Raw genomic sequence first — 27,060 nt, forward strand, 5'->3', positions numbered from 1 at the left:
AATATTAATACACAGAGAAAATATTTTCAGTGCATGTGTGTATTTATGAGGTCCTTGGGGAGGACAGAATTCTTGTAGCCCACAGGAGGGGCTGAAAGAATTGCAAGGGGGGGAAAGCAGACTGCTGAAAGATAAAACACATTACAGAATCCATTCCTGTGCTACAATTTCTGTGGAAGGGCCAGAGGTATTGGTTTCCACTGTATCTGCTAGTTTAATTGTTTCTGCCTGTTCATTTCTCCATCCACTGAAACCACTAGCCTGGAGGAATTTTTAAGGAGGGGGCGCGAGGAGGAATCAAAAGGTAGGTCTGGAGTTAAACAGGAAATTAACCCTGCTATTGCAGGATTATTAAACTCGGAGAGTGACTCTAGGAACGGGAATGTTAATGATGGTTGAAACACTGCCTGCCCTCCCTTACCAATTTGCTTGCTGCCAAATTGCAAAACGGGGTTGGAAACAAGCTGGCAAATTGCTTTTAATACATTTAGTGCCATCACAATGTATGGCAGTCCACAGAATAACATGGAAATACATGCAACACACACATGGAGGGGGGGGCAGTCCTTGCCTCAAAGAGTTTCCTGTGCACATTTCAGTGGTTCAGGAGAAAACAAAGGATGGGATAGGCAGGGAATCAGTTTCACATTTTTTGCTGAGACATTTTAACACAGGGGTAGTGATGGTGATATGGGACCCAGGTGGTGCTGTGGGTTAAACCACAGAGTCTAGGGCTTGCTGATCAGAAGGTCGGCAGTTTGAATCCCTGCAACGGGGTGAGCTCCCGTTGCTCGGTCCCAGCTCCTGCCAACCTAGCAGTTCGAAAGCACGTCAAAGTGCAAGTAGATAAATAGGGCAGGAAGGTAAACAGCGTTTCCGTGTGCTGCTCTGGTTCGCCAGAAGCAGCTTTGTCATGCTGGCCACATGACCCGGAAGCTGTCTGCAAACGCCGGCTCCCTCGGCCTATAGAGTGAAATGAGCGCCGCAGCCCCAGAGTTGGACACGACTGGACCTGATGGTCAGGGGCCCTTTAGGGATGGTGATGGAACGTGGCAACAGCGGAAGATGCCTCCAGATGTTGTCGGACTACCACTCCCATCAGCCCCTGCCAGGACAGACTCTAGCTCAGAACCCTTTCGAACATAGGGAAAGCAAAGAAGTGATTATGAATATTTGCTTTCTGTTGGCCATCATGGACCTCTCTCTCCTTCCTTTGCTTACATTAATTGGTCTGTAGATATTTATGTTTGTGAATTATGCTGCATGGTGAAAAAGAATGGACGATGGTGCTTTTAGCTGTACCCCCCAAATCTGCACAGCCCCTGCCATGTTGGAGCATAACTTCTTGAGCATGAATCATGTCCCACTTGTGGAGGTTCTCTGTGTGCCCTGAGTGATCCAGGTTCTAGATCAGGCATCCCCAAACTGTGGCCCTCCAGATGTTTTGGACTACAATTCCCATCATCCCTGACCACTGGTCCTCTTAGCTAGGGATCATGGGAGTTGTAGGCCAAAACATCTGGAGGGCCACAGTTTGGGGGTGCCTGTTCTAGATAATGTGGCAGACTTTAACAGCATAGCAGCTCCCAGTTTCAGATTATTTTGGGTTGCATCCAACTGAGTTGTCATCAGATCAGTATTGTTGAATTTGAGGTCTCAATGGGTCCGCTCTGAGTCCAATAATCGTTGGATACAACACTGTGCCTCAACACAGGAGGAGCATCTTTTGCCTCCTTGCTCCTCTTCATCACACCTGAAGAGGACTCAACTCATTCATATGTCTACCAACACGTAAGAAAGTATCACTGTTCATGTCTCATGCAGAAGGTCTCAGGTTCAATCTCAGTTAAAAGAGGCTCAAGTAGCAAGTGGCAACTATGACCTCCGCTCAAGATCTTGGAGAGCAGCGGCTGGTCAAAGCAGAAGATGCTGTGCTAGAAGGACAAGTGTTCTACTTGATATAAGGAAGTTCTTGAGGAAGGACCACAGAGCATCTGCTTTGCATGCAGAAGGTCCCAGGTTCATTCCTCAGCATCACCAGGTAGGGCTCTAAAGGTCTCCTGCCTGAAACCCTGGAGAGCCACTGCCAGTCAGTGTAGACAAGAATAAGCTTTGATGGCCCAAGGGTATGGGCTCCGTGTTAAGGCAGCTTCCCATGCTCCCATTTATGTCCCTGAAACCAACAGAGGTTAGAGAAAATGCTATGATCAAAAGATAACTGCACATAGTTACAAATGTGGGGTTGTTGTGTTTCTAAAAGGCTGTGCACTCCAGGAATTAATTTGGACTGAGGCACAAAAGGCTCTGCACAATGACAAGCAATTACCTCTCTTCTGCCTTTCAGGAACAATAAATTTGGGCCAGGTCCAAATTCGGAAAGGGGCGAAGGCGATTGGCTGAAAAATGTCAGTTCATTTCGTGCAGCGTCCCTCTATCAATCCATTTCCAGCAGCTTTGGCGGTGGCAGACCAGAGGTGCAATGTGATGTGTGAAGGAATTAAATTAATCTTTAAAGTGGTGAATTAACTAAGTACCTATCTACCCAGGAATTATTGTCCAAGGCAATGCTGGATATAAGTAGCAATGCTAGATATAAGTAACAAAGGCAGCATTCCTCCGTGCTGCTTGCCGAATTAAGTCAAGAGTGGGTGTGTGGGAGCTGATTGTTTATACCATTACCTTTGGATTATGAATCATATATTTCACGAGGTGTGTGTGTGTGTGTGTGTGTGTGTGTGTGTGTGTGCAGAGACTGAGAACATGTGAAGCAAAGAGGCACAAACAATTCCTATATGTTCAAGGTGAAATGGTGATGACCTGGCGATCAAACTTAGCAACATTAAACATACAGTAAAACATGCATCAAAATCTCTCTCTCTCTTTTTACATATTTTGAAGAATACACACACACACACACACACACACACACACACACACACTCCAGACTGCAGGCATTTTAGTCTCTCTCTGTCAAACACAATTCTCTCTTGATGAATGACAAGGTACGATAATAGGGCTGCAGTTACCATAGCAACCAGACAGCAGAGCTGTGTGCCTTGAATTTTGTCATCTGAAAATGAAACCAGAAGCTAAAGGGAGGCTGGGGCGCAGGGGGGGGGGGGAGAGAAGAGGGAGAAAAGAGAGAAGAAAGAAAGAGAGAAAGAAAGAAAGAAAAAGCTGAGATTGTAGCCAGCAGATTAACTCATACAGGCAAGGGGAGGGGTGGCGATGGTGGGGAAGGTGAGGGGTGGGGAGGGGGGGGCTTAGAGTAAAAGAGAAAAGAGGGATGGGGAAGGATTTACAGATAAGGAGAGTTAAGCTGCGCACACAGGCAATTAATATTATCATAACATGAAATGTGTTTTGGTAGCAAACTCTAGTCATCAAGGGTGCTGGGGCAGCTTGTGCCTCCATGCGCAGCTTGTGAACCATTCCTAGTTTGGGGAGGGTTATGACATGGCATGTGGGGAAGCTTACACAGATTCCTAAAGGCACACAAGAGGAAGCCTACATTGTCAATACATTGGTTCCCCATGCCACATTTCCACATTAGTTTTTTTTTGGGGGGGGCACCCAAAATCAAGTCCTCATGAATATTCATCAGCATTTCTTCTGCTATACACTGACAAGTGTGCAATTTCCCCTAATGCACACATTTTGTGTTTTTTTGCAAAGCATTTCCTCTTCCCCCCAATACTATGTGTTTTTGTAATTTCACCAGTATACGGATATGCACACTTTACTGTAGTATATGCATTGGTGTAAACATTTGTTTGTTGCAGAGGTGCAAAATTCAGAGAAGCATGAATTGTTAAGGATGGCTGTGTTTCCATTTGTATGTTGTTTCAGAAAGTGAGAATTAGGTATGTTCCCCATTAAATGCAAATTGAATCCAATTGTTAACCAATTTTTAACCCATCCCTAAAATCAGTAGAGCTCTGCTGAGATGGACCAATGGCCAACCAAGTAGTGGGAGGTGAAAGCAGAACTCAGTGCCGTAACTCATGATTAGCATACAGAAAGTCCCAGTCTTCATCTGTGACATCTCCTGCTATAGAATCTCAGGTCTGGGATTAACCTTCACCTGAGATGTGGAGAGTGCCTGCCAGTCAAAGTAGATGGTACAAAGCTAAATGGGACAACTCTGAGTCAGGCTGCTTCTAATGCATGTATTCTAGGTTCTGCTAGCTTGTGGGAAGCTTGAACTGTAGAGTAGGAAGGAGAAGGCAATTCCTCCACTGATTAGATGATTCCTCTCAAATGTGATCTACTTATATCCCATGATTCTTTAAGAAGACTCAGAGCTAGAGCAGATGCTCTAAAAGGAGAAAAACATTTGCTTGCTATCAAGGACAGCATTCCCATTCTGGCTATCATTGACTCTGGCTCCACCTACTGTTGACCTCCCTGCCTTCCACCCTACCAGACACAATGGGTACCAGTCATCACTGTTGCAGGAACAACAAGACTGTTTTGGGAGCCTTACGCTGGTGATTGGCAGGACCAAAGGGTCAGCATCAACAGCCACCTGCTTTCCTCTTCCTCTTCCTCTTCCCCTACCACACCATTCTCTCTCTTTCATCCAAACCAGGGGATTCCCAGGAAAGGGTCAGATGACTTTTGTCATAGGTTTTAACTCTGGGTTTCCCAAACTTGGGCCTCCAACTACAATCTGGACTACAATTCCCATCATCCCTGACCACTGGCCCTGCTAGCTAGGGATGATGGGATTTGTAGCCCAACAACAGCTGGAGACCCAAGTTTGGGAAACCCTGTTTTAGCTGATTACTTGCAGAGTGACTTCTCCCCCCCCCCATTGCTTCATCCATTTCTGCTCTAACCCCTTTCCTCATAGGCTGCATCTATGAGACCACTCCAGATGGAGGACTTTTGATCATCTAAACGAAGCCCCTTAGCAGCTTAACTGGGACAACCAGAAATCTCTGCTAGGTGAACATAGATAAGCTCACATCAGCTTAGCCTCCGTGGCACTACTGCATCAGGTGCTTCAACTTGTTTTGCTGGCCTCAGTTCTGTTACATAGAATGTCACAATCATTGTGCTGTGTCAGAACAAAAGTCCACATAGACTCTCTCATGTGTTTTCTGTCTGTAACACTAGACAGCCATGGGAAGAACTATGGAGAAATGACATTTGTCTGACAGGTGAACAAATTCAGGATCCAACACATCCATGAAAGAAAGCTTGGTCTACCCATTGACCATGATGGCTACCTGGGATGTTCCTTCCAATGAATCTTTCCATCTTCAGAGACTGAATGCCACTGCATAGTAGTTGCTGGGAGGATTTCCAAGGAGCACCAAGTTGACCACTGTAGAAAACCAAATGCTGGACTAGGTGGAGTTTTAATCTGACTTGCAAAGCTCTTATTGTGTCTCTAGCGACATATACACACACATTTGAAAAGTACATTAAATGTCTCAGAAGAAAGCTTTAGATAGCCTTCCTCAGCCTGGAAGCCCTCCAGATGTTGTTGACTTCCAATTCCCTTCAGCATGGCCAATGGTCAGGGGTGGTGGGAGTTGTAATCCAACAACATCTGGAAGGCATCAGGTTGGGTGAGGTTACCTTGAGACATGATAATAATAATAATAATAATAATAATAATAATAATAATAATAATTTATTATTTATACCCCCAGCCACTCTGGGCGGGTTCCCCCAGCCACTCTGGGCGGCTTCCAACAAAACAGAAATTCTAAAATACAGAAATCCAGAACCTTATCTAAGCCACAGAACTGGCTGGGGCAAAGAAGGTAACACAACTCAAGTTAAGAAGCATATCAGTCCATGTTCTTCAGATCATCCAGATTTTTTTAGGTGCAACAACAACAAAAAGAACATAAGAAGAGACATGCTTAACCAGACCAAGACCTATCTAGTCCAGCATTCTGTTCCTACAATGGTCAGCTAGATGTCTATGAGAAAAAGCAATGATTCTTCATTGGATCGGGATGCCAACTTGAATGAAATATTGGGGGCCAGGTAAGCTCCACCCTGCATAATCAATCACAAGATGTGGCATGCACACACCATTTGAATGGCAATGCCCATCAACTTTGGCCCTTGCCTCCTCAAATATTTTATAGGAGGGGTGAAGGGACATTGGCCCCTTGGAGTTGGCTCCGATGACCTTGGAGGTGCACCAAATTTCATCTCTGGCTCCACTTTCGGTAAAATTAAGTTGCACGCTCAGTGTTAGAAATACCATGAAACTGACAGGGAACATCTGCAGAAGTCTTAACTCACAGTCACCAGACAGGGTTAACACCAAACAGACAGTGGACCTAAGAACAAGGCTGGAAGACACAAGCATGCAGAGAACTGGAAGAGGACAAAGCTGGAACTCCAGCAAGGCAGTGAAGTCTCTTGTGATGACCAGGGAAACAGGTTTGTCAGTCTAGAACAGGCATCCCCCAAACTTCGGCCCCCCAGATGCTTTGGACTACAATTCCCATCTTCCCTGACCATTGGTCCTGTTACCTAGGGATCATGGGAGTTGTAGGCCAAAACATCTGGAGGGCCATGGTTTGGGGATGCTTGGTCTAGAACCAAGAATTCAGGAAGACCAAGAAATGGGGATTAAAGGCAGAGAGGATCAGGTCAGCAAGATAGGCAGAAGGCTGTCTGGGGACAGGTAGCAAACATGGAAAACTGGAGGGAGAAACAGACCAGGAGCAGAGCCTGCAATCTAGCACCAGAAGAAGATATGTGCAAAATTTTAAAAAGGAAATGAAATGCTTATTCTTTCAGCAAAAAATATCAAGCTGCCTTAGATCAGCCAACCAAGAGCAAGAAGGTGTGCCAGAAAGGTGTTGGTGCCTGAATGGCCTTCATTACCAACCAACAGTAAAGGCCTTGATACCTGTGGCAGTGGTGGCTGATGCCCTTTGGGACCCATAGAGTGGAAAGTAGGGCATCCAAATAGTCGCTGGAGCCAAAGTTAATGTCTCATCCACCTCCCTTGCTGAGTTCTACCCGGAGCAACACTGAGACTAAGGAGAAGCCCTAAGGCAAGGCTGGGTGGCGCAATGCGCCAGGGTGGCGCCGGGCTGCCAGGGTGGCGCCGCACTGCAGTGCCCGCCAAAGCAGTGTGGCACCCGCCAAACAGCCGCGCTCGGAAACGGGGGGGGGGGGGCGCCGAAGGGATAGTTTGTACCACAGCGCCAGGGCGCCAGATATGCTTAAGACGGCCCTGAAAGCAAATTGGCTCACTCTTATCCCAGGCATGTGATGAAGAATATTGGGGAGAAGCAACTGCTCTGAATAGCATCTATGCCAGGCTGCTCAGAGTATAGTAGGACCAGCACCAGAAAATGGAATCCCTGGAAAGCCATGGAAGGAAACTTGCCATCACCACCACATCCTGCCACTTCCCCTTTGGTTGCTGCTGAGCTTCTCTAGAAAGGAGACAAAGGAGCCTGTGGTGAAATACCTATCCTGGCATGAAGGCCCTGCCCCCTCTGAACTTTAAATACACACCCAGGATAGAAGTGGCTAGAACTAGTAGACTGGATTACCACTCTTTTCATTCATTTATTGGTTCAGATTTACCTCTGTGCTTGCTAGTGCATGAAGTCTAGACTTAGTTTATTGCAACTTACCCTGCGCTGATTGAATTGTTGATTTTGTCATACTGGAAGGTACTGATAGCTTTTTGTAGCAAATTGATCTCCCTCACATTGCTATATGCTTTGCTAATATTTATGCTGATCGTGGTCCCAGATTTATGGTGGAGACATGGCATGTAAATAACATCATTGGTGGACAAGGGACACTGTAGAACTGAATGGATCCAAGCTGTGAAAACGTCCCCAAAGGAGGAAGTCCTCTGGGTATGGCTGCATTTGCCATCATTGCCATCAGTTAACACAAATGGTCAGGGAGTCAGTGGAAACTGGTCCATTAGGACAAATGGGGCACAGTGCTACTAACCTTGGTCTGCCCTCAGCTAGCTCCTACCTGTCAGCTGCCTCCTCTTTAGCCTCAGTGTTGTCCCCTTGTAGGTGTCAACGGGGTGGAGGATGCGGATAAATCTAGAATTTTGGTTCCCTTTGTCATTGGCTCTGGCGCCACCTTCTGTTGACCTCCCTGCCTTCCACCCTACCAGTCCCTAGGAGCATCAGCCACCATTGGCAGGGATTATTTCACCCCATTGCAAATAGGGGAGAATCAGCAGGTCACCACTTCTTCCCCTTCCTGGACTTAAAGAGATAGGAAAAGTGAAAAGAGGGCAAGCTGCATGCTGACCCCACATTTTCCTTTGGCTGCCCAAGGCCAGGATAGAGAGCTGACTCAAGAGTTTAAAAACCATCCCACTGCCTCCCAAAGTTATTTGTATGCACATAGTAACAAGCAAAATGAAATTGCAAAACCTTTCCCTAGAATACACCACTTTAAGCTTTGCAAAGAATGCACCAATACCCCACTCTACACATCTAAGGAGATTTTGTCCCAAGAGGGAGCCTTCAGACACACAAGTTTTACCACTTGATTCTATTGATGGTGTTGAATAAACTGGCTGGGAGTTGAAGGAGGGTCTGGGATTCTTAGGAATAAGGATCAGGCTGGTAATGGGGGGGGGAGTTAGGAGTGGGGGCAAAGGAACAATTTTCAGAGAGCTAGATCAAAAAAGAGCTAACTTTCAAGGAAGGCTGCTAGGTCTGTGGTAGAAGGTTGCAGGTTCAATCCCTGGCACTTCCAGATTAGGCTGGGAGACACCAGTGTCTGAAATCCCAGAGAGCCACTGTCAGTCAAAGTAGACATTACTGAGGTAGGTGAACTAATAGTCTGATTCTGTAGAAGGCAGCTGCATATGTTCCTGTGTTGCTAGATTTGTCCCAGGTGATTTCACTCACTGATCATTGTTTAAGGGCATCTGAACAGCCAGGCCGTGTGACATACAGAGCTTGCAATGCAGGTACACAGCGCAGTTTCCTCTGACATGAAAATGAGAACTAACACCCAAGGGCGCAATCTAGCGTGGTGTCATCCTGCTCCATTCATTTCAATGGCTCTTCCACAGAAGAGATTCCCTGTGGATCCTTGAAACAGCCTTGAATCCCCCAGAACACCAGCACCCCAAAGAATTCATAGAATTGTGAATTGCAGATTTTGGAAGGGACTCCAAGGCCAACCCATAGCTGCCAAGTTATCCCTTTTTTTAAGGGATTTTCCCTTATGCTGAATAGGCTTCCTCGCGAGAAAAGGGAAAACTTGGCAGCTATGGGCCAACCCCCTGCAATGCAGGAATCACAGCTAAAGAATCCCTGACAAATGGGTCTCATATTCAAATGCTGTCGAATGGCATTTCTCTTTGCAACTGTTTTAAACTGGGAATATTTATTGAATGCTGAGCTTGCTGGGCAAGGGGTTGGTTTCTGCTCTGCTCTTAAACCTGCAGGTGCTTCTCGTATAAAAAGCCCAGATAGCTGTATCCATTTCAGTCAGTTGATGCTGCCCAGAATTCACATTATCATATTAGCCTCAAATGTCTGCCAGAAGGCTCCTGGCTCAGGTGATGCCCAGAAGGATGGAATACAATGCAATTCCACTGCTAAAGCTAGAATGGTTTGGCCCTGGATGAGCCTGGATGGGGGACTGTCTGCCTGGGTTAGGGTCGGAGTTCCTCGGGGAAGAATGGATAAAACTGAACTACCTGTAGGGATGTGACTTTGGGAGCAAATCAAGAAAAATTATTTTTCTAGGAACAGGAGGAAAATGATGGTGATAGTTTTTAAAGATGATTTATATTCCTTCTTTGCACAAGCCATGACATGGTTTGCAGTAGAATCAAATAAGATAGAAGGAACCTGTAAAATCCATAAAACACAGAACACAACTCATAGCTATTCACTAAACAGTCATTTAGAAGCAGCAGCTAATCCATTTTTATCAAGTCACCCCTCCTCCAAAGGTCTGCCCCTAAAAAGTGCATCTGACCCAGCTGCATAAAACTATCAAGAAATGGGATCAATTTCACTTCAATAAGAGGGAGTTCCACATGTGAGGAGTCACCACTGAAAAGGCCCTTCTCTGTACCTCCACTCCCTCCATGTATGTCATCCTGCATGAGAACCACCTACTTTGCCTCCACCGCTGATCTTAAAGCATAGGTAGGTTGATACAGGAGGAGGCCCTATTCAGCTACTATTTGGGTCCAAGACCACTTAGGGCTTTCAATGACAAAGTAAGCATGGTTGAATGGGGTTCAGAAAACAACTATTAGGAGTGTTATATCGGTATGGTACTTGAATGATGGGGAACAGGTAGAGTGGGGAAGAAATTAGCTCAGTTCACATTTTAATGTAAACCTACCTAATCAGCATTTCCCAGACCAATACACAAACCCAAATGCAGTTATCTTTTGAAATCTTGACTCGTCCATATTTTGCAGTACTCCAGGCAAAAGCCATGTGCAAGGCAGTACTAGAAGAATTTATTTCAGGAAAGTGTGCATAAAATGGTGTGTATTAGTAAACATAATGTACAAAAGCACATTTCTGCAATATGTGCTTGCAAAAATGAGCCTATTAAGAGGAATGCAAATAAAAAGGCTGATCATTATTCCTGCAGAGTTTTGTTTTGTTAAAAAAAACAAAAACATTCTAAAGCTGATGCTGAAATGGGACAAACTGAACTTACTACTGGAAAAGGAGAAAGTGAGAGAAACAAGAACAGTTTTGTCCATCCCTAGGGTGGACTATTAATGAAACCCATAAGTCCTACCATTGACCTCCTGAAACTTTAACTAAGTCATTCTCCTCTGTATCCTTCTCAAAGCAGTCCCTAAGGCGGCTGTCCTAAATGGCAGAGGGCCAGCTCCACACAGCACACACCCCAATAACCCAACCCCCTTTTAATGGCTTTTACATGCTTTGGTGGGGTGCAGTTCTCCACCCCAGTTCCACCTAAAGCAAAATGTAAAATATATATTTAAGGCTCCCAGAAGTCAGTTTCTTGGCAATTAGCTGCTTCCATCCTTTGAATACCTTGCCAGAACAACCAAGCAGAAGTAGCTATGGCAATTTGGCTGAAAGTGATCTAGGAAGTAGATTTTGAAGATCCTGGGGCCAAACATCTGAAAATTTTCAAGGGAAGCAATAAAACTAGAGAACTCATCACGAGGGGGATGCTTTTGCACATCACTGAATTGTCAGTGATGAATGAAATTCGCAGATCTTTCTCTTTCAACAAACTTTGGCTACAGGTAAAGTCTCCCTCGGCCAATAATGCGAGATGAGCGCGCAACCCCAGAGTCAGTCACGACTGGACCTAATGGTCAGGGGTCCCTTTACCTTTACCGGTGAAATAAAGGTTTTGACTGGTGTGCATTTTTAGTGAGAGTTAAACCACAGGCAACATCAGAGAAGACACAGAGGTTAAAAAATGGGGAGCCCCCTTTGGGAAATCTTTTGGGAGTACACAGGGATGGTGGCATCCATGTCCACCTCATTTTAATGTGGCAGCTGCCCCTTTAAAAAGAGGAAATGCCTGGCACAGTCTCTCCTCTCTTGGCAAGTGGCTTGCCAAAAGAAAGGAAAGCACAGATTGCCTCCTTCAGAATGAGAGTTGCCACTTTCAAAGGAGCCAATGGACAATGTAATCTACTGCTCTCCTTCCCCCTCTCCAATTCCTTCTTTTGGCAAAACGCACACCAAGGCTGGGGGAGCGATGGCACCGAGTACTGTCTGGTGCAAAATTCTATTTTTTTCCTCAAGGGGTGGTTTGTCTTTTGAAAGGAGCTTGGCACCCCCTGCAAAACAAAAGAATGCAAAGGGAAAAGCGGGAAATTTGGCAGAGCATTCTCTGGCAGCTCCCAAATTCCAGCCTTCTTAAAGCATCCCCTGGCTGCCCTCCCATAAATAGGGGTCTGGTAGAACCTTTCATTTCACTCTGCATTCATTACAGACAATGAATGATAAGGTGGTAACGCAGACAAACCTCTTTGCAAGTATGGAAATGGCTGCACCCCTTACGGCCATCTAGCTTCCGATCAGTTTCGCTTGATAAGGTGGTAACGCAGACAGCAGCCACTGATTTGGCTGTTATGTTGGGGTTTACCTTTGGGACTAATACTTCCAGAGAACACTGTCTAAGATGTTGAACTCTAGAGAGTCCAAATGTGCTGCTTGTTGTGATGGGCTTTTACTACAACAAGAAATTCTTCATCCAGGAAGGGGGGGGGGATATCATCATCATCATAATCTAGAAGCTACCTTTGGTTGCAGAACATAATTGGAAACATCCAAATGCATAATACAGTGGTACCTCGGGTTACAGGCGCTTCAGGTTACAGACACTTCAGCTTACAGACTCTTCAGGTTACAGACTCTGCTAACCCAGAACTAGTACCTCGGGTTAAGAACTTTGCTTCAGGATGAGAACAGAAATCGCATAGCGGCAGCGGGAGGCCCCATCAGCTAAAGTGGTATACCTCAGGTTAAGAACAGTTTCAGGTTAAGAACAGACCTCCAGAACAAATTAAGTTCTTAACCCGAGGTACCGCTGGAGTGTCTACCACAATCCCCAACCACCATTAAAAGGAAAGGAAAAAAAGGAAAGGAAAGGAAACTCGCCAATTGAAATCATGTGTAACAATTGTTCATTTTGTCAAAATGGGGGAAGGGGGAGGTGTAGGTTTCATATGCTGGAGTTCTTTGTATAGCATACAAGTCACCCTGGGTGGATGTTTCTGCAGAACAAAGGGCCATATAGTCAAATGCACCAGACTATAGCAAGTAACAGGTGTCTCGCCATGAGCATCACAAAGACTATTTTTAAGATGTAAAAAAGCAATGTATCATTGCTTGAATTTCTATATAAAGACTCCCCTATCCTTGACCACCATTTGATTCAGAAAGAGAGAGAATTGGTTTCTCTCCTTCGGCATATTCATATAACCACCTGCATTTTCTCTGCAACACCTTGCAAGACCGTCAAGTATGAGCCACATTCTCTTTTCCTCTCCTTTTGTGTAATCTGCATTTAATGGACATTCCTTCCCACATTTATGAACGGCCCAAACCCTTTGTTCAACAGCTAATGATAATCCTCTGGAATTTATTAGCCGAACATCATGTTGGCCAACGAGTTTTGAAGTCAGCCTTTCTGGACGATGGTGCTCTTGATGGTTTCATAGAATCATGGAATTGTGCAGTCGGAAGGGGTCCTAGGGGTCATCTAGTCTAACCCCCTGCAAAGCTGAAATCTCAACAAGATCACACATGACAGATGGCCATCCAACCTCTGCTTAAAAACCTCCATGGAAGGAGAGTCCACCACCTCTCATGGGATGCTGTTGCACAATCAAATAGCTCTCCCTTCCAGAAAGTTCTTCTTGATGTTTAGTCGGAATCTCCTTTCTTGCAGCTTTAATAATAATAATAATAATAATAATAATAATAATAATAATAATAATAAATGTGAATCCATCGGTTCAAGTCCGAGCCTCTGGAACAGGAGAAAACAAGTTTGCTGTCCACCCATTAGCTACCTGGAGCTCCTTCCTATCTTTGTTTCTCATACACAACTAGCTCCAAGTCTATGAAATTCTACGTAAATACGTAGACATTCTATCCATTCACATATTTTGCTTGTTTTCCCCAGGTCTTTCAGAAAAACACCAGCCATATCTCTGTGTGCACACAATTGCAGAGGACAGATTGAGAGTGATTGGCCAGCCATCAGTTCACAGAAACAAAGAGGTATATACAAGCCATTCATATTGATCATCTGGGTCATGCAAGCATCCTTCTTTTATTTTTCAGATGAGCCCCTGCACCCTGTATTTTGATTCTCTGTCCTACCATAGGCTGTTACCTATGAGCTGTAACAAATCAGCTGGCATCATCTCTGTTTTTCTGGAAAGTTCTCCACAACCATTTTTTCTGCATACCAATTATTGAAACTTTAAAGATTATTAAAGGCTATTTGCACAGCCCCTAGCCTAGCCAGGTTTAATCAGGCTTAGGTGCCTCACAAGCCCACATGAAGCAAAAACTGGTTAGTCAATGGCTGCCAAGAGACAAATACAGTATCATTTCTCCCAATAGCCAAGAGGGATGTGTCAAATTGTTTGGATAATCTGCAGCCAAGCCTATCCAGAATTGTTGCACATTGCCTGGGGGAGACACTGCAAATTTGGGTTAGCAACCTCTGAACAACATGAGAGGACTTTCTAATAAGGCAGAATATCCACAAGTGCAGGAAAATTACTGGGTGTCCCCATTCCCCACAATGCCGAATTCAATGTCTGAGTGAGTCACCAGTGGTATATCATCAGGGATGAGTCAGCATAGGTAATACATATATCTGTACATGAATGTACTTGATGGGCCTTGCTGTATAATTGCATATATCTCAAACCATGTGTGCCGACATTGTTAGTCGCTGCAGAAAAGGAAAGACGCTTTTAAACAACAGCATCCTCGCCTTGCAGGTGCATCTTTGTGATGGTGTCTGCTCACTTGCCAAACGAAAGACAGACTGCCCCCATTGTCTCCCCGTCTGTGATGCATAGACCGTGGCGCCTGCTTAAAGACCCATGTCCTTGGAGGAGAAAGAGAACTTCCCCCTTATAACAGCAAGTCCTGTTCTGACCCTGTTTACTCCCCTTGACAATCACCAGCAACTTCAAGGGATGTTTCAGAGGACAGCTTCTCCTGAATCACATCCATGACAATGAGGAGCTAATCTGGCACTATAATTGGATCCCAAAATTAAAATATGCAAGAAGGAAGGGGCTTGAGGTGTCCCAGGTTGTTCCAATAAGTTGACAGACATTTTTTTTAAAAAAAAATATCCAAAAATGAGTGTGGGGAGGGGCGGGTGGGGGGGAAGGAATGAGGGAGAGATGAACCATGTCCAAAGATCAGAAGCAAAACTCCAGGGTACGTGCACAAACTCTAAATCAGAGCAATTCAGTTTTTGAATCATCTGCACATTAACAAATCCATGCCTAATAATGAATCCTTCAATAAAAAAAGCAAAAAGAGAAAGAAGGAGATCAATTGTTGCAGACCTGATTTTCTTAATCCAGGTTTTGTCTATCACCACCACTGATTTGATTTGGGAACTTCCTGTCTTCAGGGTGCGTATCAGGTGCATAAATGTATAGGTTTGCAAATAGGTTATCACTTTGTGGAGGAAGACAAGCCCATCGCGAAGGAGGCCTAATTGATAACCACACAGATCCTCATAACAAATGGGGTGATCTCAGCTGGAAATGAATGCATGGGGAGATGTTGTGTGTGTGTGTGTGTGTGTGTGTGTGTGTGTGTGTGTGTGTGTTCATTTGAGAAACCACAGCTTATAGCTTTTGGTTTTATGGGCTCCATTATTTCTCTCATTGCTTCTGAAGGATGGAGGGGGCCCTATAGATATATGTACAAAAGACCATTGTGCTAATTAGCTCTGAATACAAATGAATTATATAATTATCTCTACTTTTGTGGAGTGAGATATGTTGTCATATCACACACTTCATCTGATGTTGCTGCTCAGTCTTAATGATGCCTTTAGAGTGAGTGTCATCCTTTGTTCTTCCCAGCAAGAGTTTCTTTTGGAGGGGAGGAGGGCAGCACAGAGAGGGGGAAAAGGAGGTTTCTTTATAAAAAAAAAATCAAAATGAAAAAAAAAATCAAATATCACATGGAGAAAAGGAAAACTGCTACAGTTAAGAGATCTGGGTGTAAAGGTTGTTACGAGTACAAAAGAGGTGGGGAACCCCAATAAGTGACCAAGCCCTTAGTGAGGAAGATGCAACAGTCCTTTAGTTTCTCTAGAAATGTAAATTAGCAAGGAATGCATTTAACAAGAAAGAGGTAAATTATGATAATTACTTTGACTGATAGGGTCCTTGAGCATTACTAATTAGCATTTATTGCCTGGATTATTGAAACAATGTGTGTGTTCTCTAGAGTAAAGGACCTAGGAGGCCCCCCCCCCTGCCGTTTCGAGCTATTGGGTGGGGATGGGGTGGGAGGGAAGAGAAAGACCAACTCAGAAAAGCTGAACTGTTAACACGGGGCTCCTTTTGCGAGCCTTGTGGACATTGCCATTTAGAAAAAGGTGTAAGAGAATAGTTGTGCGCTCTCTCGCTCTGTCTGTCTCATTTTAGCATTTTGTAGCCTTTGTGAGACGGGGCCAGAAGCTCAATTCCAGGACCGCAAGGGGATAGCAACAATTTAAGGAAAGCTCCTACCTCCACTACTCACACACACAAAATTATTGGGGTGGGGAACAATATGTATGTGACTCTCTGCATATTCTAGAAGGGTGTCTAGATGTGAGCTATTAGGAAAATGGAACGCGAACAATCTTAAAAGGCGAGACAAAGAACTGCATTCAAACGGCGAATTCAAAATCTCAGCAATGGCTGGTTTTTATTTGTATTTAATGTGGCCCCGTGATACAAACAAGCAAGCCCGAATGGACCCCTATCAGAGCTGTCGTTTTGTTCTCTTCTGTTGCTGGTAAAGGATTTATAAAGTGAAAGGAGCTTGAAATTAGAAATCAATTAGGAACAAATCAACCATCTCATCAGCACCAGCCCTTTAATTGCATGTCAGCCATCTAATTGGTAACGGGCCCAAGAAAACACTTAAAAGGCCCTGGAAGGAATTAGGAAGGGGGGAAAGGTAGAGGGACTGGACTCCATTTTAGCTTCCAAGGGCTGAGCTACCAGCCTACCACCTGCATTCAAAAGCTCTTGAAATGCAAGAGGAACAAAGAACTTTGAAAGAATAGGCCAGGACATTCTGACATGGAGAAGGAAGGACTCCTGAACTATAAAGAGACTCCCTGCTCACAATTATAATAATAATAATGAATTGTAATAAGAATCCTTCCGATTTTAACTCATGCAAAAGGTTCTGGTTTTTTATATATATATAAAAAGATAGCATATGCAAAAGTGGAAACCTAATAGTGTTAGATCTGAAAGATGTGAACATGTTAGGGTAGCTTGCATTCAGATCTGGCATACTGCAATTCATACTAGTTAAGGACTTCTGCTGTTGGTTTGTCATCCTATTTAACAAAAGAATGTACTGTAGCATAATAATAATAATAATAATAATAATAATAATAATAATAATAATAAATGAAGTCAAACTTGATTATTGACTTCCCCCCCCCTGTGGTTTCCCTTCAAAATTAAGTGATTCTCCCTAGCACGACACACAGACCTGTTAATGACATACTGAGAAATTTGAGAATAGTCCAAGTGTCGTTCTCGATTCTCTTAAAATAAAACATTTACCTATCAGAACTTAGTAATATAATGCATGGCTGAGAGAGGAAAGGAAAAGAAGGGGGAAGGGCTGTTTAGAGGAAAGGAAGAATGATTTGTTAGAAGGAGCAAAAGGAAACCTGCTTCTGATTATTCACATGGATTCCTGTTTGATTACTCAGAAATTCTTCCAACTGGATACATTTATAATGCAATTCCATTCCAAGACCACCTTTACCTCTTAGATGACACAAACGCCAGGCTAACCGAGAAACCCCATTGAGCTTATAGGTTTCCTCACATGATTGGGGGGGGGAATGTGGAAGATATATGGAAGGGGGGCAGAAGAGAGAGAAAAAGTGCATTTGATTGCTGCTATTATAGCTCCTTTCTCTCAAAGTTCCTGCTATCCTAAATTACTCCCAAACATCTCTCTTGCTTCCCCCCCCCCGAGTTAAGATTTTGCACTTTGAGAAAAAGAGCGAGATCAGTATCCATAAGGGCCTTCTTGTTTTGAGTGCGCTTTCCCTTAAAAAAAAAAAAAAGACAGCCCCCTCTAATTGATGTGTCTGGGCTAGTCTAGACTGGTAGTGATTGAACCAACTCCCAATTATGTTATTCATTTCACTGAACTTCAGTGATGTGCTTTGGGGGGGGAGGGGGGAGAGGGGAGGGAGAACCTGTCTGTGCTACAGGAGGAGGAGGAGAGAGAGGAAGACTGCATTCTCATGCATTGGTGCCTTACACCTTGTTTCCCTATGGAATCTATTACCCAGCAATCATCTGAGTGCATTGACAAATCTACCACTATCCCTAAGGGATGGGAGGTAGGGAAGGCGATTATTTCCATAGCACCTATACACACAATCAGGCTGCTAGACCATATTATTCTCCACAATTTGATTTGGGAGCCGGGAGAAGGGGTGGGGACTAGCAGAAGGTTGGCATTGCTGAACAAAAAGAGAAATATCTAATCTCATTTTATTTATTTTCATTTTAAAGCTCCCATTCAAGTATTAAGCTACCTGTGCCGAGGCGATTCACGATAAATGTTGGACACAAAAATGTTAAAACAATTTATTGCTGAAACATCACAAAAAACCCAGTCTCTTCACTGTTTTTTTATTTAAAAAAGCCATGAACGGTTTAAAATCTGCTTTAACATATTATTCTAGACCAGCAAAACAGAACATATTTTCCCTCATAAATCATAGGTGTGAAGTGAAAGGTTTGGAAGACTTTAGGGTATTTTTGTGCTGAATCAAAAAACAGCAGGATGGTAATGACAAAACAACATCAGGTGAGGTTAACATAGGAATCCTGATGTTACTGAAAAGATACTTAGTTGCATTACGCAGCGAAGGAAGGATGTCATTCAGAATTTAGCCGCAAAAGGTTTTTGCCTTTAATTTTTGGAAGGCACCAAAGAAGTGGAATTAATAAACATTATTGTTCATTGTAAATAGTTTACCCACTTACATGGCTTGACATATCAGACAAGTATATAGTCAATGCTATGCACCTTTGTGCAGAAGCAAGTCCCACTGCGTGCAGTAGGAATTGTGTTCAAGTAACCAAGCATCGGATCAGAATCTTACATGTTGTCTCAAGAGCAGCACCAATTTAGTTCAATTGGACTAGTTATTCATAGGATCACATCTTTAGCATTAGATCCTCTCACTTTCAATGACTCTATTTGCTGCATTGTTCATTAAGCTAATTCTAAAAGGACCATCACCAGGCAGTAGTAACCTAATTATAAATTGCCTACCAAAGGAAGCATTTAAAAAATGCAACCACGGGCATACTAAATACTGGTCTCTCTCTCTCTCTCTCTCTCTCTCTCTCTCTCTCTCTCTCTCTCACACACACACACACACACACACACCGTATTAGTTTCTTTCTTTCTTTTTTAAAGCACTTTGTCAATTCAACCTGTCACCAAGAAAATAAAATGAAAATAAGTCACGATTGATTTGGATGTTAAGGCAGGGGAATGGGGAACATCACAACCAGGAAAGAACAGCTGTTTGCTACCATGAGTCATATTGTTTATCTTGAATATAATGTTGAAATGGGGGGAAAAGACAAACATATAGATTAAAAAACTAACAGTCCTTTCTTTACAATGCATCTCCAGAGGACATTTGTATGAGAGATATTGTTGAGTTTTAAACTTAGAAGTGGGTGGGATTCTGGGGTTTCAGCTGAGAGATAGACTGAGGTCAGGCACCAACATACTGAGCTGTTTCTGTTACGCTCTGAGGGTACTGTGTGCTGCTCTCAATAAAGTGGGGAGGGGGGAAATAGATGCTTTTATTGACAGGCCCATCAGCAAGCCGTTATCACCCCTACACATTCAGATTCATCACAGGTATTTATTTGTAGAAAGGCATTAGAAATCCTGATATCCGGACATCATGTAGAAAACTGAAAGTACAGAAGTGCAAAGACTGGGGGCATAATGCAATCCAGAGTCTTGTCAAAAATGTCAAAATATATCATATTTGAAGGTTCAAAGGACAAGAAGGCTAGATAAACAGAGTTCTACTGGGTACAATATATATAGGTCCCTGATCTCTACAGTTACTGACATCTATACAGATGCTCACACCTGGATTAGCAAAGTCACATCCGTTCCTATAACTTGCACACATAAACTTGCACATGGAAACCTTCAGGCTGCGTCCGCACTGTGGCACAGACATACAGAACTCTTTATATGAAAACAGATACACAAGATTTAAATGTCATTATTTACCACTGTATATTATTTGGGGAGGGGGAGTAATCAAAGTCAATGTTTTAAACCTCCTGGTTTTGGAGGGGGCAGGAACCATCCTAAGACAATGGCAAAGACCTACTTGAACTTAAAGGAAGTTTCCTCTTTCAAGTTTTACTAATGCACAAGACTCGAGAAAGATGTAGTGGCACAACTCACAGCTCCCAAGAGCCTAACCCGTGGACTTAAAAACGAAACGTCACAAGTTAGGGTCTCAGGGACAGAGAGGGGCGCAATCCAAGGATTCCTGCACACCATAAAGATTAATATTGTTTATTTTTTGGGGGGGACAGTAAATGATAAATAAAAGTCAATCCAAAAATGGGAGGTGGGAGGGAGGAGGGGAAGGGAAGGGTAAAAATAAAATAAAAAAATCACCAAACAATATCTAGAAAGAAAGTGTGTGTGTGTGTGTGTGTGTGAGAGAGAGAGATCTGGAATTAAGAAGGGCAGAAAAATTCTAAACCAGAATATCTACGTCGAAAGACAAGGTTTCAATGGGGAATGCATTCAAACAATTGGTACAAAAGAAGAAGAAAGAAAGCCAAACCCTTTTCCAGCAATAAACAACATTCAATGTATATTTATTGTTTAAAAGTTTATCTAGAGATAAGTTATATTAGATACAGGCTGGGCATTTTGTTCATGAGAACAGTAACATTCTATAGCAAAACTATTCGCCTGGTAGAGAGGCATGCAAGGATGGAGAGGCATATATCCCCTTTGGAAAATTATATTGGGGAATTATTATTATTTAAAAAGCACCATAAAATACTCAGAAGTGGGGGAGGAAGCCGTTTGAAACTCACCCTTTGGAAGTGGCGAAGGGTCCGGTCTTCAACAAAAGCAGAGCAAATTTTAAGATGCAAGGGGAGGGGGAAAGGAGAAAGTGCCTCGGTGGGAAGAAATAAGTGGATTTGGGGGTTTCCTAGATTGGGTAGGGAACATAGAATAGGCACTAACCCCGCCTCTGAAGAGCTCTTCGGTATATTTTGAAACAAGGCAGAAGGGCTAGCGTGACTGAGAGTGGGAATCATTTTTTTTCTTCAAAAAATTATTTTTAATATATAGATATATATATTTAAAAATCAATATATTTTATTTCCCAAATCTTCCGGATTTCAGCCTCCTCCCGCCCGGCAGCGTCGCCAAATCAGGCCCGTGGCGGGTCAGAATCGAGGCCGGTTTTAACAACAGCCAGCTCCGGTTTGTCTGGTGGAAGACCGGAGGGGAGGGAGGGAGCGAGGGAGCTGGTGCAGCCGCCCACCCCCCACCCCTCCAGAAAACCCCGCATCCCATCTCACGGATAGCCTCCATTTCGGGAAGGGGGGGTTAGGAGGAAGGGGAAGGAGGGGGGAAAGACCTGAAGACATAATCACCTTGCAACAGTCTGCGAGAGAGAGCGAGAGAGCTGGCAACAGGCTGGTAAGGACGGGGTGGGGTGCGGGGAGACTCTCCCTCTCTCCTCTCTACACCCTCCACCCCCGCGGACAAAACCACACACCTAACTGATATGAATGCAGACCGCATTAACTCTTAAATCTCTCCCCCCCCGCCATCATAGATCCTTGGACAATTCTTCCAAAGAGGGAGGGAGGGTTTCTTGCAAACGCCGCCCCCCCCCCGCAAGAAATCACTCGGGTCTCATATTTCTCCACCGCGACTTTTCTAACTATACAGCACCCCGGACCCACCCACCGATCCACGATTGAGAGGCCTTTGCCTGTTCAATCTCTCTCCACCCCCCACCACCCTAAAAAAATAAATAGTGTGTGCATTGGGCAAAGATTAATAAGCATCCAGGGGTGTGTGTTTTTCTTAGAGGGGGGGGGATTAGAAGGGTTTTTTTAAAAAAAATGGGCATAAAATAATAAATAAATAAATCCCGAAGCCTGAGAGACATTGTGCGGGTTTCCCCCCCTCTCCTCCCCCCGTCGGCGGCAGTCTCTCTCCCTCCACACACATACAGACACCCCCGCCCGCGCCCGCCGCAAATCTCCGCCAACCTCTTCTTTTCTACCCTCCCACCCGCTTTTTCGTTTTACAAGCAAGCAAAGGCGGCCGCTGCCAAGGAGGAGGAGGAGAGCGTCCAACTTTGCCTTCGGAGCGCTCTCTCCACCCGCTTCGCCTTTCTCCCTCCTCTCCGGCGCCCCCCCCCCCCCGCCGCGCGCAGCCCCCGCCTCCCCCGCACTCTCACTTTCACTGTCAACGTTCTAAACGCCAGCCGCGGACGTTCCAAATACACTACAAAGCGGGGAGCGGGGCTGGTGAAAGAGGAGGGGGGAAGAGGGGCGGGGCGGGAAGGAGCCATCCTTTTGCTCACCTCTACAGGTCGCCACCAGGGACCCTTCCCTTCTGTCTCCACCTCCGTTTTCATATCTCTCTCTCTCTCTCTCTCTCTCTCTCTCTCTCTCTCTCTCTCTCTCATTTCTCCACTCCCCACTCCGTCCCTCCTTCCTCCCGACCTTTCTTCCGGGATCAGCCAGTTACCGGCATCGTTAAGCTACAAGTCGTCCTCTCCTTCTCCTGCCTTCCTTCCAAGTCTCTCTCTCCCCACTTTCTCTCTTTTTTAAAAAGAAGGGGAGGGGGAATAGTCGCAGACACAGCAACATGAAGTGGTTGAAGTAAAAAAAGAGGGGGAGGAAAGCCGAGGTGTGTGGTGGTGGTGGTGCGGAGATAGATAAATAAATATATATATGGAGAGAGAGAAATAACTCAAGGGAGGTTCTTGAAGGGCAGCTTGCAAAAGGCTCAAATCAACGACCAGATGCAATGTACTAGACCACAGTGCCCCCTTTCTGTCTGTCTGTCTGCCTTCTTTTCATTTTCCTTCTCTCTCTCTCTCTCTCTCTCTCTCTCTCTCTCTCTCTCTCTCTCTCTCTCTCTCTCTCTCTCTCTCTCTCTCTCTCTAAATCCTTCAGTGTCTGGTTACAGACATCCAAACACACACACACACAGTTCGGTGCCATCCATCTTACAGCTTGCTCGCATGCTCGCTTACGAGTCCCCCACCCACCCACCAGCCCGCAAAATATTGGGACTACACCTATACGCGCGCACCCTACCCGCCTTTTTCCTAAAAAAAGGGCCGCCTTCCTTCCCTCCCTCCCTCCACCCCACCCCACCCTTGACACCGCTCCAACAACGCCCCCCCCCAACGCCAAAAGAAAACCCCGGGGTGTCACCATCATTTTTGCCCATCACGTCTGACTTCCTCTCCGCGAGGCTGGAATGAGCCCTTCCTCTGGCTCTGCATCCGACCCCGTCTCTCTCTCTCTCTCTCTCTCTCTCTCTCTCTCTCTCTCTCTCTCTCTCTCTCTCTCTCTCTCTCTCTCTCTCTCTCTCTCTCTCTCTCTCTCTCTCTCTCTCTCTCTCTCTCTCTCTCTCTTCTCTCTCTCTCTCTCTCTCTCTCTCTCTCTCTCTCTCTTCCCCCCCCCCCCGAGCCTCGCCACTACGACATCCCTTCTTTCACTCGCGGCGCGGCACCGGATACTTCCAGACCATCACCCTGACTACTAATGAGGCCAAGAATACACCAGCGGGGTCGGGGCACGAGTTGGGCTACAGACGTTACGTGTGTGTGTGTGTGTGTGTGTCCAAATGTATTCTACATTACCCTTCCGAAAGACACAGTCGACACTATCCACCCCCCCCCCCACAATCACGGATCAGGTATCCCACACTACCCTTCCCCGAAAAAAGAAAAAGAAAACCAAATGAAGGGAGGGGTTGCGTTAAGGAATGGTGGGGGGTGCTCTACAGCCCTAAGCCTACCACCTCTCCTTGCAATAAATGAAATGACACGCAGCTCTCCTGGTCCCCCTCCCTCGCCTTTTCTCCCTCCAACCCCACCCACGGCACCTCTCCTTTATATTGCGGTATATTGTTAGCAACGGCAACATTAAGCAGGCATTAAGAGCTAGCAGACCCGCTGTCTCGTGGTGGGGATGACTTCAAAGCTGGCGGACACGCGCTCTGTCTCCCCCACCCCACCGCTTCCAAAATTGTCCATCCACACCACTTTCACGCCACCAGGGTTGCGCGCTCCCCCCTCCCCCACGAGCACAGGGAGAAGAGACTATATTTGCAACATTTGGCAATTCACCAGCTATATGCTGTACTGATGAACTCATCAGTCAGGCAGCGTTTCTAGGAAGGGATGCTTTCACGCGCGCGCTCTCCCTTCGCTAGCAGGCAGGCAGACACAGCATTCTCCCACCACCCAATGTCTGTCCAAAGCATTTTAGCCTTCAGTAATCGGAAAGGCTGCCATAGTAAACTCACTTCCCTGAGAGTAAGCCTCATAGAGCTCAATGGGCCTCCCTTCTGAGTAGACAATATGAGGCTTCCACTGCGCATCTCAATAAATTGGTGAAAAGCACTGAAAGGCAACAAAAAACATAGTTTTTTTTAAAAAAAAACAAAGCAAAGCAAAACAAAACACCAACATAAAAAAATTCCTTGAGTAGCACCTTAAAGACCAACTAAGTTTTTATTTTGGTATGAGCTTTCGTGTGCATGCACACTTCTTCAGATACCTGTAACCAAAACACCAACATGTGTATGTATATTTCACAGGAAGATGACAGTTGCATTGTGTGTTGTGCATACACATTGGACAAAAAAATCCAAGCAAGCAGCCCTGGTAGTAGGACTTGCGACTTTCACACGTTATGGGTGCAGACCACAGGGATTACCTTATTCTAAAACCTGCACCCTATGGTTGTGCTCCAGGTGAATTAAGATAAGCAAAGATAATGCCATTGATATAGTTAACAAGGGGCAGACAGGGAAAGGGGTGTGCTTGATGTCTTGCACTCTCCCTGCAAGAGAGACTTGTGTGAGCCCAAGTTGGACCATTTGGACCCCAACCTATAAAGGTCTTTCTCTTGGTTTCACTCCACTGTATCGGGAAGTTTTTAATGTTTGACATTTTATTATGTTTCTATATTCTGCTGGAAGCTGCCCAGAGTGGCTGGGGAAACCCAGCCAAATGGGTGTGGTATTATTATTATTATTATTATTATTATTAATTATTGCCTACAGAATCTGGTGGCATCTTAAAGACAAAACCCATTTATTATGGTCCATGAAAGCTTATCCTATATAATAAAGTGCAAGTGTCTCTGCGTCCAGTCCCTGTGTCCGCGCTACTGCGCATGTGCCCCACGGACACAGAGACTGGATGCACACACGCGCACGCTCTCCCCCACCCCCACCTATCGTTTCCCTGCGGACTGAGCATTGGCGGTGGCGGGGGGGGGGAGAGAGCGTGCGTGCGTGTGTGCATCCAGCAAGGACAGGTCCCGGGGTTTGGAGAAGCGCTGCACAAGCGCTTCTCTGAACCCCGGGATGTCTCCTTTCTGTCAGCGGCTGGGGGAGAGGAAGGAAGGAGGAGAAAGGGCTGCTGTCTCCTCCTTCGTTCCTGTCCCCAGGCCGCCGACAGGAAGGAGAGGTCCCGGGAGCACCGGATCGAGGAGCCGGTCTGCAGAGTCAGCGCCCAGCAATGCCGCAGGGAGCATCACCTCAATCCAGCACGGCGTTGCTGGGCGCTGACTCTGCAGACCGGCTCCTCGATCCAGTGCTCCGCGCAACGCTCGCATATGTTCTAGCGCCCGTTTATTTAACGGGCTGAACAACACTAGTGCCATAATAAATGTTGTCATCTGCTGTTTCTGCGGTGATGGACTAACATGGATATAGAAAGAACAAGTGGAAGGGCACCTGGCTAGGCAAATTGAGTCCTGCCCCACCAAGCTCAGCCTGCCCTCAGCCAGCTTCCCACCTGCTAGCCTTCTTTCTTACAACCCATCTAGAAGGTAGACCTGGCTGTTCCATTTCCTGTCTCAATCTTGCCTTTCTAGAACTCAGCAAGGAGGAAGACAAAACAAGAAGGAGTTGTCTGTACCTATCACTGGCTCTGGTCCTACCTGCTGTTTGGGCTCCCTGGCTTCTGGCCCACCAGTCTCAAAGGGCTCCAGCCTCTGCTGTGATGAAATGAACCAGATATTCCAAAGGGTATGATTAATAAAGCAACAATGTATATAGTTCCATCACTGTACACTGTGTGCAAAGCAGCCTAAGTGATGAAGTCAGCTTGCAATCTACATTTTGGAGTAAGAGGAGATACCAAAAGGGGAAGCAAGAGTGTGTCAGAGAGGGGTGGATGGGGAGAGGGAAGGGGTCGGCTGCAAGTGCAAAGGCTCCAGCTGAGTTAGGGATGAGGTGAAGGGGTTAAGCCAAAGGCTGCGCAGGAACGTTAGAGCGGGTGGGGCCCTCAAGAGCCTTTGAGTCACTGGGGTGCCTCCCTTGGACACAGGAATTGGTGATTACTCAAACAGCATTACAAGCTCCAGCTTGGAATATATGGCCTGCAGCCTGTCTCCAAAAATGTCAAGGCAATTAAGGCAATGAAAAGGTAAAACAGAGGGAGAGAAAGTGCTGCTGTAGAAAATATAACTAAGGAGCTGGTGTGAAATATTAACATTCCTGGTGGATGTATGTGGTTTTTATGAAACCAGGGTTAGACCAGGGCAGCCACTCCCGATCCTTTGGCTATAAATAGCTTCCAAAAGTCTATTCAGAAATACATTTTGGAGCTGAGCTGCATGGCCCTCAGCGCTCATGGGATGAACCTGTTGCTGGGGCCGTACTGCTTCAGACTGCAGATATATGCAATCAACTGGTGGAATGCTATATCAGCATCACCATAATTTAAAATCCAAAAATGAATGCAGATGTCAATCTAGGCCAGAGCATCCTACCTGGCGTGCTTGTTTTGAAGGTGTGGGTGAGTGTGCTTTGATGCGGGGGGGGGGGTACTCAAACATTCAATCCCCCTTCCTTCAATCTGATGTACTACAGTCCAACCTAATAACCTTATCTGCTGCATCCTCTCAGTACCAACTGTGTATAACTTGCAAAAGTGAACTAGGTGATGATTCTGGATTAAAAGCAACAAGTTCATTTCCCCGCTCTTACTCATCATAGCTAGATCTGCTGATCAGGATTACTACTCACGGCC

At 45.3% G+C, this 27,060-nt stretch overlaps 3 long non-coding RNA genes across 4 annotated transcripts in view; 2 read left to right on the top strand and 1 right to left on the bottom strand.

The window, feature by feature from the left end:
- The window catches only part of LOC118096945 (uncharacterized), a 60,534-nt gene that overhangs the window by 1,604 nt on the left and 31,870 nt on the right, over positions 1-27,060 (bottom strand). The window lies entirely within an intron of this gene.
- LOC148683532 (uncharacterized) lies at positions 183-14,595 on the top strand. The gene is made up of 3 exons (XR_015947129.1): positions 183-304; positions 13,630-13,727; positions 14,462-14,595. It is a non-coding gene; the product is annotated as an uncharacterized LOC148683532 (long non-coding RNA).
- LOC148683533 (uncharacterized) overlaps positions 21,093-27,060 on the top strand; it is a 28,541-nt gene continuing 22,573 nt past the window's right edge. The window contains exons 1-2 of the long non-coding RNA XR_015947128.1: positions 21,093-21,461; positions 25,901-26,054. This is a non-coding gene — a long non-coding RNA (uncharacterized LOC148683533). The remainder of the gene's footprint in view (positions 21,462-25,900; positions 26,055-27,060) is intronic.

Source organism: Zootoca vivipara, chromosome 14, assembly GCF_965207765.1.
Source record: "Zootoca vivipara chromosome 14, rZooViv2.hap1.1, whole genome shotgun sequence".
Classification (NCBI taxonomy): Eukaryota; Metazoa; Chordata; class Lepidosauria; order Squamata; family Lacertidae; genus Zootoca; species Zootoca vivipara.